Source organism: Thalassophryne amazonica, chromosome 19 (genome assembly GCF_902500255.1).
Source record: "Thalassophryne amazonica chromosome 19, fThaAma1.1, whole genome shotgun sequence".
Lineage (NCBI taxonomy): Eukaryota > Metazoa > Chordata > Actinopteri > Batrachoidiformes > Batrachoididae > Thalassophryne > Thalassophryne amazonica.
In genome coordinates, this window is record NC_047121.1 from 757,673 (window position 1) to 779,634 (window position 21,962).

The 21,962-nt window shown below is 43.3% G+C and overlaps 1 pseudogene; it reads left to right on the forward strand.

Moving 5' to 3' along the window:
- LOC117500800 overlaps positions 1 to 21,962 on the forward strand; it is a 203,646-nt pseudogene that overhangs the window by 26,025 nt on the left and 155,659 nt on the right.

Sequence of the window (21,962 nt, forward strand, 5' to 3'; positions counted from 1 at the left end):
GATTGGATCTTCTGTCCATAGGCATGCTTGGCTGCTCTCATGCCCTGGTTCAAGTTGGCCCTTGCTGATCTGAGGGCTTCCTTGTCTCCAGACTTGAAAGCAGTGTTCCCAAGCCAGCCGAGAGACATAGTCCCTCCAGCGTGTCCAGGGTCTTCCCCGGGGCCTCCTCCCGATGGGACGTGCCCGGAACACCTCTCCAACGAGGCGTCCAGGGGACATCTGGAAAAGATGCCTGAGCCACCTCAACTGGCTCCTTTCGACTTGGAGGAGCAGCGGCTCGACTCCGAGCTCCTCCCGAGTGACCGAGCTCCTCACCTTATCTCTAAGGGAGCGCCCAGCCACCCTGCGGAGGAAACTTATCTCGGCCGCTTGAACTCACGATCTTGTACTTTCGGTCATGAGCCAAATCTCATGACCATAGGTGAGGATCGGAACGTAGATCGATCGGTAAATCGAGAGCTTTGCCCCCCTACTCAGCTCTCTCTTCACCATGACGGTCCGATACAGCGAATCATCACTGCAGATGCTGCACCAATCCATCTGTCAATCTCATGCTCCATCTGTCCCTCACTCGTGAACAAGACCCCAAGATACTTAAACTCCTCCATTTGCGGCAAGGACACTCCACTGACGTGAAGAGGGTAAAGCACCTTTTTCCGGTCGAGAACCATGGCCTTGGATTTGGAGGTGCTGATTTTCATCCCAGACGCTTCACACTCAGCTGCAAACCGCCCCAGTGCACGCTGAAGGTCCTGATTTGACGAAGCCAACAGAACCACATCGTCTGCAAACAGCAGAGACGGGATTCTGTGGTTCCCAAACCAGACCCCCTCTACACCCTGGCTGCGCCTAGAAATTCTGTCCATAAAGATAATGAACAGAACCGGTGACAAAGGGCAGCCCTGGCAGAGGCCAATGTGCACTGGAAACAGGTTTGACTTACTACTGGCAATGCGAACCAAGCTCCTGCTGCGGTTGTACAGGGACCGGATAGCCCTTAGCAAAGGACACCAGACCCCGGACCCCATACTCCCAGAGCACACCCCACAGGTTGCCCCGAGGGACCTGTTCGAACGCCTTCTCCAGACCCACAAAGCACATGTGGACTGGTTGGGTGAACTCCCATGAACCCTCGAGCACCCGATGGAGCGTGTAGAGCTGGTATAGTGTGCCACGACCAGGACGAAAACCACACTGCTCCTCCTGAATCCGAGGTTCGACTATCGGTCAAATTCTCCTCTCCAGTACTCTGGAATAGACCTTACCGGGGAGGCTGAGGACTGTGATCCCCCTGTAGTTGGAACACACCCTCCGGTCCCCCTTCTTAAACAGAGGCATCACCACCCTGGTCTGCCAATCCAGAGGCACTGTCCCCGACCAGCACGCGATGCTGCAGAGGCGTGTCAGCCAAGACAGTCCCACAACATCCAGAGACTTAAGGTAATCAGGACGGATTTCATCCACCACAGGAGCCTTGCCACCAAGGAGCTTTCTAACCAGCTCGGTGACTTTGGCCTGGGTAATGGATGAGTCTGCCTCTGAGTCCCCAGTCTCTGCTTCCTCTTCAGAAGATGTGACCATGGGATTGAGGACATCCTCAAAGTATTCCTTCCACTGCCTGACAACATCCCCAGTCAGGGTCAACAGCTCCCCACTTGCACCGTAGACAGTGCTGGTGGATAGCTACTTCTGCCTCCTGAGGCGTCGGACGGTTTGCCAGAATTTCTTCGAGGCTGACCGATAGTCCTCCTCCATGGCCTCCCCGAACTCCTCCCAGACCCGAGTTTTTGCCTCTGCGACCGCACGGGCTGCAGCACACTTGGCCTGCCAGTACCTGTCAGCTGACTCCGGGGTCCCACCTGCCAACAAAGACAAGTAGGACTTCTTCAGCTTGACTGCATCCCTTACTTCCGGCGTCCACCACCGGGTTCGGGGATTGCCGCTGCGACAGGCACCAGAGACCTTGTGACCACAGCTACGAGCAGCCGCATCGACAATGGAGGTGGAGAACATGGTCCACTCGGACTCCATGTCTCCAACCTCCCCCCGGGATCTGGGAGAAGCTCTCCCGGAGGTGCGAGTTGAAGACCTCACTGACAGAGGGTTCTGCCAGTCGTTTCCAGTAGACCCTCATGATACATTTGGGCCTGCCAGGTCTGACCGGCTTCCTCCCCTCCCAGCGGATCCAACTCACCACCAGGTGGTGATCGGTCAACAGCTCAGCCCCTTTTTTCACTTGAGTGTCCGAGACACGTGGCTGAAGGTCAGATGATACGACTACAAAGTCAATCATCAACCTCTAGCTCAGGGTGTCCTGGTGCCACATGCACTTATGGACACCCTTGTGCTCAAACATGGTGTTCTTGATGTGACTAGTACAGAAGTCCAACAACTGAACACCACTCGGGTTCAGATCAGGGAGGCCATGCTTCCCGATCACCCCCCTCCAGGTCTCACTGTCGCAGCCCACGTGGGTGTTGAAATCCCAAAGGAAAACAATGGAGTCCCCAGTTGGAGCACTATCTAGTACCCCTCCTAGGGACTCCAAGAAGGTCGGGTACTCTGCACTGCTGCTCTGCCCATAGCCCGAGACAACAGTGAGAGACCTGTCCCCGACCCGAAGGCGTAGGGATGCGACCCTCTCATTCATCGGAGTGAACTCCAACAGATGGCGACGGAGCTGGGGAGCAATAAGCAATGTGACCCCAGCTCTCTGCCTCTCCCCGTTGGCAACACCAGAAAAGTGGAGCATCCAGCCCCTCTCCAGGAGTTGGGTACCAATCAATCAATCAATCAATTTTTTTATATAGCGCCAAATCACAACAAACAGTTGCCCCAAGGCGCTTTATATTGTAAGGCAAGGCCATACAATAATTATGTAAAACCCCAACGGTCAAAACGACCCCCTGTGAGCAAGCACTTGACTACAGTGGGAAGGAAAAACTCCCTTTTAACAGGAAGAAACCTCCAGCAGAACCAGGCTTAGGGAGGAGCAGTCTTCTGCTGGGACTGGTTGGGGCTGAGGGAGAGAACCAGGAAAAAGACATGCTGTGGAGGGGAGCAGAGATCGATCACTAATGATTAAATGCAGAGTGGTGCATACAGAGCAAAAAGAGAAAGAAACAGTGCATCATGGGAACCCCCCAGCAGTCTACGTTACCAGAGCCCAAGTTGTACGTGGAGGTGAGCCCGACTATCTCTAGTCGATATCTCTCAACCTCCCGCACAAGCTCAGGCTCCTCCTCCCCCCCCAGCGAGGTGACATTCCATGTCCCAACAGCCAGTAGGTAGCAGACACAAAATATTTGATATTGCTGGAACAGCCAAAGGGCCATCCTCATTTTCAACGTCATCCAATGTAGTAATGGGTATTAAGTTTGCAAAACATATCCATCTATTTTTTATGGACATGTCTACGGAAACAGGCCACAGTCGCAACTTGAAGAATTTCTCTCCCTGCCACATAAATTGCACTACCATATCTTCACTCCAAATTTGTCGTGGCACATTTGTTTTTGAAGTAATAATTTCATCAGCTGTATGACACTGGGTGTTGTATGTTCTTTTCTCACTGCTCACCATGACAGGATGACTATGTGGAGGCTCTGAGCAGATTACATCTCACAGTGACCAGAGCCTACCAGGTCAACCCAAACATCAACTTTGAGGTGTTCATTCACAAAGTCGATGGCCTGTCAGATGATCACAAGATTGAGAAGCAGAGGGACATTCACAAACGTGCCAACAACGAGCTGGCAGATGCTGGCTTGGAACGAATACTTCTGAGGTAGACTCACTGATCTGCATTTCAAGAGCTTTTATTGAATAGAAATAATGAAGCACAATTTGAAATAAATATGCTTTCAGCTCCCAGTTTTTACAGTCATCCAGTCGTCATCCAGTAGTCTAGTTTTTGACATGGAACTTCTAACAGACAGAATATGCCTAAATTTGAATAGTTTGAAATGGGAACATCAATCAATCAATCAATCAATTTTTTTATATAGCGCCAAATCACAACAAACAGTTGCCCCAAGGCGCTTTATATTGTAAGGCAAGGCCATACAATAATTATGTAAAACCCCAACGGTCAAAACGACCCCCTGTGAGCAAGCACTTGGCTACAGTGGGAAGGAAAAACTCCATAAGAGAATAGGACCTCATTGTTTGTGTAGAATTATAGATCGATGATGCTTCTATAATAAACATGGTTAAAATGCTGTTTGTCCATATTCTGAAATCAGAAAAACACAACTTAGCAGGATCCTTTGGCTTCAAATTTGTCAAGTTATGAGAACCGCTTCAGAAACCTCAAGTAGACCAAACTTGCTGCCAAGACCTTCTTGCTGTGGCCACTTCAACCAGACTAAAGATCTAATGGTAGAAATGTTGTAAATGAGACTAACTCAGGGCCCTTGGGCAAGGTGCTTCATCACCAAGTTGCTCCCGGTGTGTAGTGAATGCCTTGCATGGCAGCACCCTGACATCGCTCTGTGTGTGTGTGTGTGTGTGTGTGTGTGTGTGTGTGTGTGTGTGTGTGTGTGTGTGTGTGTGTGTGTGTGTGTGTGTGTGTGTGTGTGTGTGTGCGCACCTCACATTCACCCATTCACAACAGGAAGAAAACTGTAAATACAACCCCTGGCAAAAATTATGGAATCACCGGCCTCGGAGGATGTTCATTCAGTTGTTTAATTTTGTAGAAAAAAAGCACACATGACATGACATGACAGACATGACACAAAACTAAAGTCATTTCAAATGGCAACTTTCTGGCTTTAAGAAACACTATAAGAAATCAAGAAAAAAAGATTGTGGCAGTCAGTAACGGTTACTTTTTTAGACCAAGCAGAGGAAAAAAATATGGAATCACTCAATTCTGAGGAAAGAATTATGGAATCACCCTGTAAATTTTCATCCCCCAAATTAACACCTGCATCAAATCAGATCTGCTCATTGACATTGACCCTATGTGTCTTTTTGCAAGGAATGTTTTTGCAGTTTTTGCTCTATGGCAAGATGCATTATCATCTTGAAAAATGATTTCATCATCCCCAAACATCCTTTCAATTGTCCAAAATATCAACATAAACTTGTGCATTTATTGATGATGTAATGACAGCCATCTCCCCAGTGCCTTTACCTGACATGCAGCCCCATATCATCAATGACTGTGGAAATTTACATGTTCTCTTCAGGCAGTCATCTTTATAAATCTCATTGGAAAGGCACCAAACAAAATTCCAGCATCATCACCTTGCCCAATGCAGATTCGAGATTCATCACTGAATATGACTTTCATCCAGTCATCCACAGTCCACAATTGCTTTTCCTTAGCCCATTGTAACCTTGTTTTTTTCTGTTTAGGTGTTAATGATGCCTTTTGTTTAGCTTTTCTGTATGTAAATCCCATTTCCTTTAGGCGGTTTCTTACAGTTCGGTCACAGACGTTGACTCCAGTTTCCTCCCATTCGTTCCTCATTTGTTTTGTTGTACATTTTTTGATTTTTGAGACATATTGCTTTAAGTTTTCTGTCTTGACGCTTTGATGTCTTCCTTGGTCTACCAGTATGTTTGCCTTTAACAACCTTCCCATGTTGTTTGTATTTGGTCCAGAGTTTAGACACAGCTGACTGTGAACAACCAACATCTTTTGCAACATTGCGTGATGATTTACTCTCTTTTAAGAGTTTGATAATCCTCTCCTTTGTTTCAATTGACATCTCTCGTGTTGGAGCCATGATTCATGTCAGTCCACTTGATGCAACAGCTCTCCAAGGTGTGTTCACTCCTTTTTAGATGCAGACTAATGAGCAGATCTGATATGATGCAGGTGTTAGTTTTGGGGATGAAAATTTACAGGGTGATTCCATAATTTTTTCCTCAGAATTGAGTGATTCCATATTTTTTTCCTCTGCTTGGTCTAAAAAAGTAACCGTTACTGACTGCCACAATCTTTTTTTTCTTGATTTCTTATAGTGTTTCTTAAAGCCAGAAAGTTGCCATTTGAAATGACTTTAGTTTTGTGTCATGTCTGTGATCTGCTTTTTTTCTACAAAATTAAACAACTGAATGAACATCCTCCGAGGCCGGTGATTCCATAATTTTTGCCAGGGGTTGTAGAGCACTCACCCACTTGTAGAATGCTTGCCTCCAGGGTGAAATATGTAATGTCCAGTGGTCCACGCCATAACAGCGCTCTTGGCTGTGTCACTGTCAGGCACAGATCAGTGTGCAAGGTCCGCCTGTGGACGCATGTCCTTCTTGGTTCTTGGTTATGACTGGTATTCATACACCACTGAGCTGAAGCCCACCTCTGTGCACACAGGCTCCTGCTGTGGTCCAGCCAAGTTAAGTCTGAGAGCATCCGCAACACCATGGAACCGCATTGGGTACTGGATGGCAACCACCCAGGCAGACAACTGTTCCATTCCCTCATCTTGAAAATAGCAAGCTATCTGCCATAGCCATGTGAAACATGGATGTTGCCTTGGCCTTCTCCATTTACTGGGGTCCTCAACATTCATGCACAGAGAAACGGGCCACATGGCAAAATGTCAGAGCAGGTGCTCCTTCACAATGCAAGTGATCCTCCTCATCCCGGTCTCTCTTAGTAACCACTCATTTGCTACAAAGTCATCCCGGCAGTATCCTTCGAAGACACTTAGTAGCAAAGACATCCAGTCCTCTCCTTAGGCCATTGGTTACAATCCAAGTCTCACAACCATACACCAAGACAGGCAGCACCAAGACCCTAAAGACTTGGACCTTTCTGTGGTCCTCTATATAAAAATAAAAAAGAGTCCCAGCTGTGCGGACAGGTGTGTCCAGCCAGCTGATCATGCATGCACAAAAGCATGGCAGTTGAGCCGCAGCTGCTGGACTCTCTCACCCGCTTCCAGAAACTCTGTCTCTCTGATCATCTATGCTATTTTGGCATGCTCCCAGGGCAGCTCGTGCATGTCTCCCACGGAGAATGTCACATCCTCATTTTTGTTTCCAGTCATTTACGGGGTTGTTTCATCCATTGTCAAACCCTCATAAAGTTCTCTCAAGATGTCCGCACTTTGAGTTGTGGGGAGTAAATTCAGAGGGCTTCCTGATACCCGCGATGACTCTGGAAGTGTGTGCAACTGTGTGGTGAGTACCCATTACACCTCACCAACTTTTCAAACTTGTCACCTCACCAAAAAATCTTGTGACAATTTATTGAATGCTGCTTACCATTTCTATGCAGATGAAGCAGTCATTTACTGTTCCTCCTCCTCAGTAATCAAAACTCTGGAAAACCTGCAGTCTGCCTTTGATGTTGTTCAGATCCACTTAACTCAAAACAAACTAGTGTTACATGCAGGAAAATCTAAATGTGTGTTGTTTTCAAAATATGTTTATTTATTTGAAATGGGACAGTGCATATTAATGGACATAGTAGTTACATGTAAATATTGGGATTATAGCAAGGTGCTATTTTCCATCTGTAGTCCCAGTAACATAAAACAGACTAAGACCACACAACATTCCAAAGTAAATTAATCATGACAGAAAAAAAAAAAAACAATTAAAACAAAATACACACAGATATTTACAATTCAAACTAACAATAATTGATAGATAATACGTAGCCGACAGGTGGAGGAACCAAAAGAGTTTTGAAATGGCAAAGAACAGTAATCTAGTCTTCCCAAGATCTCAACCACTCAAGGGGTTGAAATTGAAATTGCCACATCGTACAAGTATTTAGGTATCATTGTTGATAAGAATTTGGATTTCAAAACATACACTGAAAGCCTCATCACCAAGTTGAGGGTAAAATGAGGTTTCTTCTTTAGGAACAGATCCAATTTGTCCCTCAAGACAAGACAGTACTTGATATCAGCAACTTTTTTACCTCTCCTGGATTATGGTGATTTATTGTGTAGCGGAAAGCTGTGATCAAACAGCCAACATCTTAGGCTTGCATTAAGATGAGGCCATTGAGTTTCTTCAAAGAAAGATAAACTCCATACAGCAAGGCCTGATATATTTCCAGGTGTCAAAGAGGAGACGCTCTAAGCCATGCACAGCTTGGATCTGTCAACAAACCCCCACCCCATTCAGGATTTAAGATTACACAAAAAGCATTCCACATGGAGCTGTGAATTCTTATCAGCACCCCAAACCAGATGCAACTCAACTCCCCTCTCACATAAAAAACCTCCACTGAAAGACACTTTCTTCACGAAAAGTCCTAAAAAGAGGTTTTTCACACTAGACTCAAAAGAAAACAGCTCACTGAATGAATACTCTTGATCTAATAATTATTGCAAAGGTTTTCTGGTTGAAATTAACCCAGTATTACCTTTTTCACCTTCATGTCAGATTAATCCAAATCTAACCATGAAACAAGAGTGACCCCTGTGGGATGATTTGGGAAGGACAGGATTGATTTCCTGACTCAACAGCATAACCACATTTTAAAAAGGAAATTTCATTGTATGGTTGTAACAAAAGAACAAAACAAAAAGAGAAAAGGAAACATGTCACTCTTTTCTATTTATGCATGAAAGTATTATATTTGATGTGTTATACTCTGTTCATTGGGGAATGTTTACTTAGTGTGTTCTTGTATATATATGTGTGTGTGGTATATAATTCCAGGTAAACCAGTTACAAGATTTATTCTACAGGACTTGGTTGGTTTCAAAGCAGAATGTTGGAGCCACGCTGATTTATATATATAAAACTAGACAAAGGAAACTCCAGAAACTACGATACCCAGAATTCTTGGGGGTGGAGCTTGTTAAACCTTTAAAAGAGCTCGCGCCCGGGAATTTGCTCTCTTATGCTCTTCTCTTTGCCTTCTTTTGCTCTCGCTCTTCTCCTCTCTACGCGCCTAGCCGTCAGTAGTAAATTTATGACTCTTTGTTTAAAGCCACATGCTACTTAAGACTCATTCATGTTTGGCGCACTGACAAGAATTTACTTTATTTTCCCAACAGATAACTTTTGCAACCTTTGTCAAGTTAAATGCATTGGCACATTTAACTTCCTTTTTTGAATTTTCAAATTAAAACCTTTTTCTTCTTCAAACTCCAAATTCCTTTCATGAACATTTTTCTTCTAAAGTCAGCTATTTTTGCATTGAATTCTGATTTGACCAAGCTTCCAAAAGACGATGACGAAAGACAAATTTTTGATTTTTGATAGAGAATAAAGACGCTCAAAAATTTAATCTGACAAGCCATACTCCAGAGTGCTGCAGAGAAAAACATCCAGGTCAGCTGAGATGTTCAACAGCGACTTGAACTGCTGCAGCGAAATCACAGCACAATAACAGAAATCATCCCCGCCACTGACAAGAGCAGGTCGGACCGGCAGAGCCTCTTTGTCAAGGTCCCTGACGAAGCTGTGTGGTGGACAGAGCGTCGACTGAACCAGACAATTCCAGCATTGGACCTCACAGAGACCTGCTGTACTGCGCAAAGTAAGACTGGGCTATGTTGTCAGATAAACAGAGTGGCTTTATTTAACTCTATTCAAAATCATTAATCTTCTCTCAGGTTAATAATACCAAAGGAAATTACCTGTTAAATTAGGAGGAATTTTACTCCTAAAACTCCCGCTACGAAACCAAATTATCTGAACATCATATAATCATTGCTCATTGAATGTCGTCATCATTAAATTGATCACTGTGATATGTCCTGTTATTTAACTCCTGCCAGAGTTAAATAAATATCTTAAACGTGTGAAGTTGTCTGTGATTTTTGTATGGTTTTACAGAGGGTGTCGGATCTGACCTGCAGAGCTTATCCTTTGGAAATTGAGACTGATTAATTAAATTGAGACTAATCAATTAATGAATGTTTAAACTAAAAGTACCTACACTTTGAACTAGGTGGTGCCCCAAGGTAAAATTATCCACAAGAGATAATTTTCAATATTCAAAAACATTATTATATTCATCCTGTGGCCTTTTTTCCTACAGTATATTGGTGCAAGCCCGTGTGAGGCGCACTTATCAGGTCTGAACCTTTGTGAGTCATACAGAAAATACAGTCAATTAAGTTGGAAGCGTATAGAGCAACTTAATCTGTCCTTATTCAACTGTGTGCATGTGCATGAGAGAGAAAAAACAAAGAAAGTGCTGTGTTATTTCCACATGAGAAATTCAGGTTTAATGTGAGGCCTCAGTGACAGTTAAATTCTGCGAGTTTCCAGATTTAAACTGGCCACCCGGATACATATTGCAAAATTGCGAGATTCCAATTATTGTAATCACTGTATTCGTGACTCCAGGGGACTAGTTAAATTAGCTACTTAAGCAGTCACAAACCTTGTGAGTCAGTCAGCATGCTGTGCTCTGATTGTCCAGCCACGGTTTGCGTGAGCTGAGATTCTGATGTTACACTGAGCCTATATTCCAGAAAGGATTGCCAGTGGTAGCTTGCCTAACCAGGAGACGTCCTGATCAAATCAAATCAAATCAAATCAATTTTATTTATATAGCTCATATCACAACAAACAGTTGCCCCAAGATTTCATTTGCAGAGTGTATTTCTTCTCTGGACTTGTTTTGTAATGTTGTTCCGTGTGGATTTGTCTCTGCTGCTCACCTGTTTCCGCTCGGTGGGGCACGGCCAGAGAAGGCCGCGCCTGCAGCGCTCTGAATTCATCATCATCATCATCAATTTTATTTATATAGCGCCACATCACAACAAACAGTTGCCCCAAGGCGCTTTATATTGTAAGGCAAGGCCATACAATAATTACGTAAAAACCCCAACGGTCAAAACGACCCCCTGTGAGCAAGCACTTGGCGACAGTGGGAAGGAAAAACTCCCTTTTAACAGGAAGAAACCTCCAGCAGAACCAGGCTCAGGGAGGGGCAGTCTTCTGCTGGGACTGGTTGGGGCTGAGGAAGAGAACCAGGAAAAAGACATGCTGTGGAGGGGAGCAGAGATCAATCACTAATGATTAAATGCAGAGTGGTGCATACAGAGCAAAAAGAGAAAGAAACACTCAGTGCATCATGGGAACCCCCCAGCAGTCTAAGTCTATAGCAGCATAACTAAGGGATGGTTCAGGGTCACCTGATCCAGCCCTAACTATAAGCTTTAGCAAAAAGGAAAGTTTTAAGCCTAATCTTAAAAGTAGAGAGGGTGTCTGTCTCCCTGATCCTAATTGGGAGCTGGTTCCACAGGAGAGGAGCCTGAAAGCTGAAGGCTCTGCCTCCCATTCTACTCTTACAAACCCTAGGAACTACAAGTAAGCCTGCAGTCTGAGAGCGAAGCACCCTATTGGGGTGATATGGTACTATGAGGTCCCTAAGATAAGATGGGACCTGATTATTCAAAACCTTATAAGTAAGAAGAAGAATTTTAAATTCTATTCTAGAATTAACAGGAAGCCAATGAAGAGAGGCCAATATGGGTGAGATATGCTCTCTCCTTCTAGTCCCCGTTAGTACGCTAGCTGCAGCATTTTGAATTAACTGAAGGCTTTTCAGGGAACTTTTAGGACAACCTGATAATAATGAATTACAATAGTCCAGCCTAGAGGAAATAAATGCATGAATTAGTTTTTCAGCATCACTCTGAGACAAGACCTTTCTAATTTTAGAGATATTGCGTAAATGCAAAAAAGCAGTCCTACATATTTGTTTAATATGCACTTTGAATGACATATCCTGATCAAAAATGACTCCAAGATTTCTCACAGTATTACTAGAGGTCAGGGTAATGCCATCCAGAGTAAGGATCTGGTTAGACACCAAGTACAATAACTTCAGTTTTATCTGAGTTTAAAAGCAGGAAATTAGAGGTCATCCATGTCTTTATGTCTGTAAGACATTCCTGCAGTTTAGCTAATTGGTGTGTGTCCTCTGGCTTCATGGATAGATAAAGCTGGGTATCATCTGCGTAACAATGAAAATTTAAGCAATGCCGTCTAATAATACTGCCTAAGGGAAGCATGTATAAAGTGAATAAAATTGGTCCTAGCACAGAACCTTGTGGAACTCCATAATTAACCTTAGTCTGTGAAGAGGGTTCCCCATTTACATGAACAAATTGTAATCTATTAGATAAATATGATTCAAACCACCACAGCGCAGTGCCTTTAATACCTATGACATGCTCTAATCTCTGTAATAAAATTTTATGGTCAACAGTATCAAAAGCAGCACTGAGGTCTAACAGAACAAGCACAGAGATGAGTCCACTGTCTGAGGCCATAAGAAGATCATTTGTAACCTTCACTAATGCTGTTTCTGTACTATGATGAATTCTAAAACCTGACTGAAACTCTTCAAATAGACCATTCCTCTGCAGATGATCAGTTAGCTGTTTTACAACTACCCTTTCAAGAATTTTTGAGAGAAAAGGAAGGTTGGAGATTGGCCTATAATTAGCTAAGATAGCTGGGTCAAGTGATGGCTTTTTAAGTAATGGTTTAATTACTGCCACCTTAAAAGCCTGTGGTACATAGCCAACTAATAAAGATAGATTGATCATATTTAAGATCGAAGCATTAATTAATGGTAGGGCTTCCTTGAGCAGCCTGGTAGGAATGGGGTCTAATAAACATGTTGATGGTTTGGATGAAGTAACTAATGAAAATAACTCAGACAGAACAATCGGAGAGAAAGAGTCTAACCAAATACCGGCATCACTGAAAGCAGCCAAAGAGAACGATATGTCTTTGGGATGGTTATGAGTAATTTTTTCTCTAATAGTTAAAATTTTATTAGCAAAGTCATGAAGTCATTACTAGTTAAAGTTATAGGAATACTCAGCTCAATAGAGCTCTGACTCTTTGTCAGCCTGGCTACAGTGCTGAAAAGAAACCTGGGGTTGTTCTTATTTTTCTTCAATTAGTGATGAGTAGTAAGATGTCCTAGCTTTACGGAGGGCTTTTTTATAGAGGAACAGACTCTTTTTCCAGGCTAAGTGAAGATCTTCTAAATTAGTGAGACACCATTTCCTCTCCAACTTACAGGTTATCAGCTTTAAGCTGCGAGTTTGTGAGTTATACCACGGAGTCAGGCACTTCTGATTTAAGGCTCTCTTTTTCAGAGGAGCTACAGCATCCAAAGTTGTCCTCAATGAGGATATAAAACTATTGACGAGATAATCTATCTCACTCACAGAGTTTAGGTAGCTACTCTGCCCTGTGTTGGTATATGGCATTGGAGAACATAAAGAAGGAATCATATCCTTAAACCTAGTTACAGCGCTTTCTGAAAGACTTCTACTGTAATGAAACTTATTCCCCACTGCTGGGTAGTCCATCAGAGTAAATGTAAATGTTATTAAGAAATGATCAGACAGAAGGGGGTTTTCAGGGAATACTGTTAAGTCTTCAATTTCCATACCATAAGTCAGAACAAGATCTATGGTTAAAGTGGTGGGTGGACTCATTTATATTTTGAGCAAAGCCAACTGAGATAGAGAATTGAGAATAGATCATCATCATAATCATAAAATCGCCCACTATAATTATCTTATCTAAGCTAAGCACTAAGTCAGACAAAAGGTCTGAAAATTCACAGAGATCACCGCAGCTAAAGCGCCTGACCAGTTAGCCTAGCTCCCGCTAACAACATAACAGCATGTTACAGTAACCGGATAGCACGCAGACTGCTGGTAGCTAGCCTGTACTGCATGTAAATAATTTCCAGCGACTTTTAAACTTTTTCCTACCACTTAAAAGAATAACTACTATTAACCGAAACATTTATTATCAAGTCTTATCTTGCATAATAATTTTTTTTAACTCTTTTAAGTCGCTTCTCCAATTCTAATTGGAAATATTAATCTAATCTTCTATTGTCTTGATAATAATCAAGTACACACATATTTAATCTTGTTGTTTTCACAACTAGCTAAAGAACTTTATAGTTTCAATCCTATTTAATTGGGGTTAATCAGGAGATCATTTAATAACAATAAAGAAAAAAATTATTGTTTTTTTTTTTTATATAACTCTCCTACCTCATTAAAAGAACAAGAAGAAGATTTACCAAAGTGTAACCCATAGCAATTCTAAACAGAGAATATTGGTGTTACATCACAATAACTAAATGAAGAAAAGTTCAACTTGTGTGTACATAATACAATGAATAACACTCCTCAACATTTTCCTTTTGCATTTGTGTGCATTCTCCACTGCTGGTTTCACCTGCAGTTAACTCACTAATCCCTTTCACACTTCTGCAGCTGGATCATCGGTAAATATTTTTTATTATCGTTCATCTTATTTTGTTGTAAATTCTTTATTGTTTTGTTTCTGGTGGACGCTGTCTAACCGTCATCCCAGAAAGCCAACATGGCCACGCCCAGTGACAACAAACCAAGAACTTCTACCAACCTGGAAAGCCAAGGTTGTAGCGACTCAGGTGAGCTTTTAGAAGAGGTCTTATCCCACCTGCAGTGGTCCAGCCCCCTCGTTGGATTTTTATTGTGAGGAAAATGTCTGTATGTCATTCAAAGCGCATATTAAACAAATATGTAGGACTGCTTTTTTGCATTTACGCAATATCTCTAAAATCAGAAAGGTCTTGTCTCAGAGTGATGCTGAAAAACTAATTCATGCATTTATTTCCTCTAGGCTGGACTATTGTAATTCATTATTATCAGGTTGTCCTAAAAGTTCCCTAAAAAGCCTTCAGTTAATTCAAAATGCTGCAGCTAGAGTACTGACGGGGACTAGAAGGAGAGAGCATATCTCACCCATATTGGCCTCTCTTCATTGGCTTCCTGTTAATTCGAGAATAGAATTTAAAATTCTTCTTCTTACTTATAAGGTTTTGAATAATCAGGTCCCATCTTATCTTAGGGACCTCGTAGTACCATATCACCCCAATAGAGCGCTTCGTTCTCAGACTGCAGGCTTACTTGTAGTTCCTAGGGTTTGTAAGAGTAGAATGGGAGGCAGAGCCTTCAGCTTTCAGGCTCCTCTCCTGTGGAACCAGCTCCCAATTCAGATCAGGGAGACAGACACCCTCTCTACTTTTAAGATTAGGCTTAAAACTTTCCTTTTTGCTAAAGCTTATAGTTAGGGCTGGATCAGGTGACCCTGAACCATCCCTTAGTTATGCTGCTATAGATGTAGACTGCTGGGGGGTTCCTATGATGCACTGTTTCTTTCTCTTTTTGCTCTGTATGCACCACTCTGCATTTAATCATTAGTGATCGATCTCTGCTCCCCTCCACAGCATGTCTTTTTCCTGGTTCTCTCCCTCAGCCCCAACCAGTCCCAGCAGAAGACTGCCCCTCCCTGAGCCTGGTTCTGCTGGAGGTTTCTTCCTGTTAAAAGGGAGTTTTTCCTTCCCACTGTAGCCAAGTACTTGCTCACAGGGGGTCGTTTTGACCGTTGGGGTTTTACATAATTATTGTATGGCCTTGCCTTACAATATAAAGAGCCTTGGGGCAACTGTTTGTTGTGATTTGGCACTATATAAAAAAATTGATTGATTGATTGATTGAACAATTTGGAGCTTTGCTGCATCAAATCTTTCCAGAAACTGTGAGAGACAGCCAGGTGGAAACCATTCGGAAGATTCAGATGGCTTTCAGGGACAATTCTATGGGGATCACACAGATTAAGGAGTGTTACAACCGGTTTAAAGACGGAGCACAATGGCAGAGGGCGCGCCGCGCTCCGAGCGGTGATCGACAGGCTGAAACGACCAGATCATTTCCAAACTGAATGCTGTGTTGATCCGGGACATCATCTGACTACTACAGAAATGGCAGAAGAGGTGGACATAGCACTTTTTCAGCACATTCCACTGTTACAGGAGTTTTTGTCATGGAAAGAGGAGCGGAGGTATTCGCCACGGAGCCGCTAATGGCACGGGACAAAAGCACCTCCGTGTTGGTCTCACAGGACATGTTGTAACATGCCCAGCTCTTGCACCATTCAGAAGATTCAGACGGCTTTCGGTGGCTTTTCAGTCGTGTGACTATCCGAGAAATTGTGGACGAGCTGGACATGCCACAACATGTCCTGTGAGGCTTCATCACGCCATTGCTTTTTGTCCTGCGCCATTAGTGGCTCCGTCCCGACGCACGAATTCCTCCGCACATCTTTTCATGACAAAAACTCCCGTAACAGTGGAATGTGCCGAAAAAGTGGTATATCCACCTCTTCTGCCATTTCTGTAGTAGTCAGACAACGTTCCGGATCAACACAGCGTTCAGTTTGGAAATGATCTGGTCGTTTCAGCCTGTCGATCGCCGCTCGGAGTGCGGCGTGCCCTCTGCCATTGTGCGCTGTCTTTAAACCAGTTGCAACACTCCTTAATCTGTGTGATCCCCATAGAATCGTCCCTGAATGCCGTCTGAATCTTCTGAATGGTTTCCACCTGGCTGTCTCTCACAGTTTCTGGAAAAATTTGATGCAGCAAAGCTCCAAATGTTCAGACATTTTCCTTACAATAAAAATCCGAGGAGGGGGCTGGACCACTGCTCACTCAAAGTATGCTCACAGGCGAATGACGCAACCGACAGGCGTGAAAAAACACACGCATGTGCACGAAGGTTCAAACTTGGCTGATGCAAGCGCACGTTTCAAATCCATATAGTTTTTGCAAAAAATAAAAAGGTCGGATAGTTTTCTAACAGACCTCGTAGTTGCTGCTAATGTCTGAACTCATCAGTCAGACATTAGCAGCAACTGTGGAAAAGAAAAAACTGGCTACAGTGCTTGGCAAGCTAACCACTGCTACAGCCATGAAGCTCAAACATGCGGAATCACTCATGGATGAATCAGTTCTTTCTATAAAAAGGCAGAAAGAACAAAATGTCGAATTGCGTGAGGAGAATAAACTCCTGAGACAGCAATTGGAAGAAAAACAACAGTCTTTAACCCTTGTTGAAGAAAAGTTGGAAGACCTACAGGCTTCCCCAAATCAGTCCGATGAATCGGATACCGCATCTGATCCTGGAACTAAAGACCGAACCTTACTCATGAAAGAAACTCTTCAGGAGCGCGACAATGAAATTAAGGAGTTACAAGCTGAACTTAGCTCCGTGCATCGAGAACAAGGAGAAGCTTATGATTTACTCCAACAAGCGTATGGTGAGCTTAAAACATTGAAGAGTCATGCTGGAAAGCATGAAGACATTTTAGAGTCTGAAAAGCTGAAGACTCGCGAAGTGCTGAGATGTCTGACAGATACACATACTCCTTTAGACGATACTCGAGAATGAAATTAACGCCTCAATGCTGAAGTGCAATCATTAAAGCGCGAACTATTAAACTCCCAACCACTGGGAGACCCTGAACAAAAAGTCATGGAAAAGCGGAACGCAAACGTTCACCACCACAGACCAGAGGAAGTGCGCCCTGAACTCCTGTCAGGACCCATGTCACATCCTCAGGAGTTCCAACCTCCTTATCATGGTTATCGAGAGACACCGCCTCTCCTTCATACTTAGATACATCCTACCACAGTCCTTAATGAGAGAAAGCTGGACAAGATTGCACGGCTTATTAACCGTTTTGAGCCAACTCCAGGAGGCTCCCCTGACACGTGCATATTTAAACGACATACGCTATTACCTCAGGGATTTCACTCATGCTACCGGTGAACATTATGTCTACCTCATCAAGTGGACTTCCAGCCGCGAGGTCAGCCGGTTCGTTGAGTCTCAACCCGCGGAGGTAAGACAAGACTTTGCTAAACTTAGCTTAGCATTAGAAAAAGAATATTCAGATCACTCCGTTCGGACAGACCTAGCCACCGCTCTGGCCGTCAAACAAGGCAGGTGCAAACCGCCCCAACAATATTACAACAGGCTCCTCTGTACCTATTTCGACACCCGAAATGAACCAGGTATGGAAGTGGACCTTAATTTTAAAACCTTGTTCCTTGAGAACCTCCACCCTAACACGAGCCATCATCTGGGAATCCTGGGAGATCCCAGTGAGGCTCCCATACAGTACCTGCGTGACCTTGCTATGAAAGGTTTTGCTAAACAAATTAAGAGAGAGGGTAAATCCGAGGACAAAATGATCCACAGCCTTGAAGCACCTAGGCCTACCCTCGAGCTTGAAAGCACCTCCGGGGGGTCATTTAATCTTTACACTGGCTCTGCCACTACCTCCTCTCGACAGAAGAAACCATCTGTCAGAAGCCGACCCAAGGATCGAGGTGGACCATGAGCAAAACCGCAGTGGTCCCCACAAAACCAAAGTGACTTTGGAGCCAGAGAGGGCTCCGAAACTGCTGAAAATCGGGGAAATAAGTTCAAACCCAGACAGTGGGAGAAGCCCACCACGTGGGAAGATCACCCCGATGACAGATGTGAGTACCCAGGTGACCGATGCCAAGGATGGCAGGGTTCTAGACACCCACATCAGGGACCAACTGGACGCAACAATTACAGCACTTGGAACCGAGACTCCAGAGAAAGAGACTGGTCTAAGCACTCAGGTAAGTATGTGGACTCAAGCCTCCACCAAGAAATCCGGAAGATCATAAAAGGCCTCCTCCAGGAATTTGAGGACAAAAAGGACAAAAAGAAAGCTAATGTGCTGTGTGTAAACCGCATAGCTCCAACCACCCACCCGGTGTCTTCACAAACTCTACCAGAGGCGTCTGAGGAAGACCTATACCGGAGTGTAGACAACCCATTAGCGTCACCATCCCAGGACCCACGTCCTGAGACACTGTACCTTTCAGATGGGGACCAAGAACCAGGAGAGACCAAGTCTGGTCCTCCCAGTGCCATCTTGGTAGTCCAGGTTGATCAGGACAAGAGATCACGCGCTAATCCAGCGTCCGTTATAACTGCACAACCACCCGTACGGAAATTCTTAGGCAATCTCTCTGAGAAGGGGATTGCAAAGAAATTTTATTTGTCCCTAATCCTGGAAAACTCACTAAGATATGAGGCTCTTCTGGACACTGCTGCCGATGTCACCTTGATGTCTACCTCACTGTTTAAACAACTGCAGCTAGCAGCACGGCAAGCCAACAGAAACCTCAAACTATTGCTGTGTTCGTTGGAGATCCAGCCCTACACGAACAACCCGGCAACTTTGTCCTCAATGACTCTGGTCAACATCACTGTTGGACCCATGACTTCTACTGTAAGTTTCTTCCGGAAAGCGCTGTAACTAGGTTTAAGGATATGATTCCTTCTTTGTTATGTTCTCCAATGCCATATACCAACACAGTGCAGAGTAGCTACCTAAACTCTGTGAGTGAGATAGATTATCTCGTCAATAGCTTTACATCCTCATTGAGCACAACTTTGGATGCTGTAGCTTAAATCAGAAGTGCCTGACTCCGTGGTATAACTCACAAACTCACAGCTTAAAGCAGAAAACCAAGTTGGAGAGGAAATAGCGTCTCACTAATTTAGAAGATCTTCACTTAGCCTGGAAAAAGAGTCTGTTGCTCTATAAAAAAAAGCTCTCCGTAAAGCTAGGACATCTTACTACTCATCACTAAAGGAAGAAAGTAAGAACAACCCCAGGTTTCTTTTCAGCACTGTAGCCAGGCTGACAAAGAGTCAGAGCTCTGTTGAGCCAAGTATTCCTTTAACTTTAACTAGTAATGACTTCATGACTTTCTTTGCTAATAAAATTGTACCTATTAGAGAAAAAATTACTCATAACCATCCCAAAGACATATCGTTATCTTTGACTGCATTCAGTGATGCCGGTATTTGGTTAGACTCTTTCTCTCCGATTGCTCTGTCTGAGTTATTTTCATTAGTTATTTCCTCCAAACCATCAACATGTCTATTAGACCCCATTCCTACCAGGCTGCTCAAGGAAGCCCTACCATTAATTAATGCTTCAATCTTAAATATGATCAATCTATCTTTATTAGTTGGCCATGTACCACGGGCTTTTAAGGTGGCAGTAATTAAACCATTACTTAAAAAGCCATCACTAGCCATCACAGTTATCTTAGCTAATTATAGGCCAATCTCCAACCTTCCTTTTCTCTCAAAAATTCTTGAAAGGGTAGTTGTAAAACAGCTAACTGATCATCTGCAGAGGAATGGTCTATTTGAAAAGTTTCAGAAGAAGAGAGATTATAGATGAAGTAATTCTTACTTCATCACTTGTCCAGTTTCAGGCTTCAATGATTCTCTGAATGAAGACGTCAAACCACGCATCCTGCTCATGGGCCTCCAGAGAAGTGGGAAGTCCTCCATCCAGAAAGTGGTTTTCCACAAAATGTCTCCCAATGAAACACTGTTTCTGGAGAGCACCAATAAGATCTGCAGAGAGGATGTCTCCAGCAGCTCATTTGTCAGCTTCCAGATCTGGGATTTCCCTGGACAGATAGATTTCTTTGATCCTACCTTTGACTATGAAATGATCTTCAGAGGCACTGGAGCACTAATTTTTGTCATCGATTCACAGGTGAGCACAAGAACAACTCAATGGTCTCTACACCTGAAAATTAGACCAATGAATGGAACATAACCATCTCACTGACACGGACATCATTTGGCATATCGGAAATCAGTCATTGCATTGATACCTACAGATCTGCACCAGTTAGGTGGAATGGAAACTTAAAAATTGTCCAGGTCTCCCTTGAAAAAGAGATCTCACTCTCAATGGACTCATCTGGTTAAAAAAGGTTAATAAATTAAAAAAAACAGAGTGCAAATATGTTGCTGGTTGACACATGCAGACTGCAATGCTGTTGGATGATCTCCTGATCTCTGATCACTCACTTATTAGGTTTACAGTTTCCCTGCCGTGTTTAGTGGAACAAAAATCTATGTTTCAAATTTGCAGTGATTAAACCATTACTTAAGAAATCTAATCTTGACCCCAGTATATTGAAAAACGATAGGCTGATATCAAATCTATGATTTTGCTCTAAAATTCTGGAAAAGGTGGTTATACGGTAGCTCATGGACCACCTTACTGAGACGGCTCTCACTAAAGTGGTGAATGATCTTCTGCTTACAATGGACTCGGACACCACTACAGTTCTGTTGCTGTTAGATTTCAGTGCTGCATTTGATATAGTGGATCATCATATTCTACTCGATAGGCTGGAGAATAATTTTGGGATTACTGGGAGTGCCCTTACATGGTTGACGTCATACTTGACCAGTTGTTCTCACTGTGTCCAGTAACACTACCTCTAACCTTAGTGACATGAAATTTGGGGTTCCACAGGGGTCTGTTTTAGGCCCCCTACTTTTCTCCATTTATATAGCACCCCTTGGGCACATATTGCAGCATTTTGGGATTACTTTTCATTGCTATGCTGATGATACTCAGTTATACATGCCGATAATGGCTGGTAATCTCATTCACATAAAATCCTAAGAAGATTGCCTTGCATCAGTGAAAAACTGGATGTCTATCAATTTCCTACTTTCAAACTCTGATAAGACTGAAATGATGGTTCTTGGTCCAGTGAGATATCAGCATCAATTTGACCAGCTAACGATTAGCCAAGGCTTGTGTGTCAAACATCACACTTACAAAATGGGGAACCTTGGGGCATTTTTTGATCCTACATTGTTCTTTGACCTCCATAATAGAAATAGAGTTGTATGCAAATGTTTGGACACCCCTGCTAATTTTCATGATTTTTCTTTTTTAATCATTAGTTGTCTGGATCAGAGATGCCAGTTAAATATATCATATAGCAGAAGAACACACTGATATCTGAGAAGGGAAATTAAGTTTCTAGTATTTACAGAAAGCGTGCAATAATTATTTAAACAAAATTAGGCAGGTGCATAAATTTGGGCATCCTTGTCATTTTATTAATTTGAATACATTAAGCACAAATTATTGGAACACAAAATTGGTTTGGTAAGCTCATTAACCCTTTACCTCCTTACACAGGTGAATCCAATCATGAGAAAAGGTATTTAAGGTGGCCATTTGCAAATGTTTCCCCTCTTTGCATCTCTTCTAATGAGTGGCAACATGGGAGCCTTTAAACAACTCTCAAATGACCTGAAAACAAAGATTGTTCAACATCA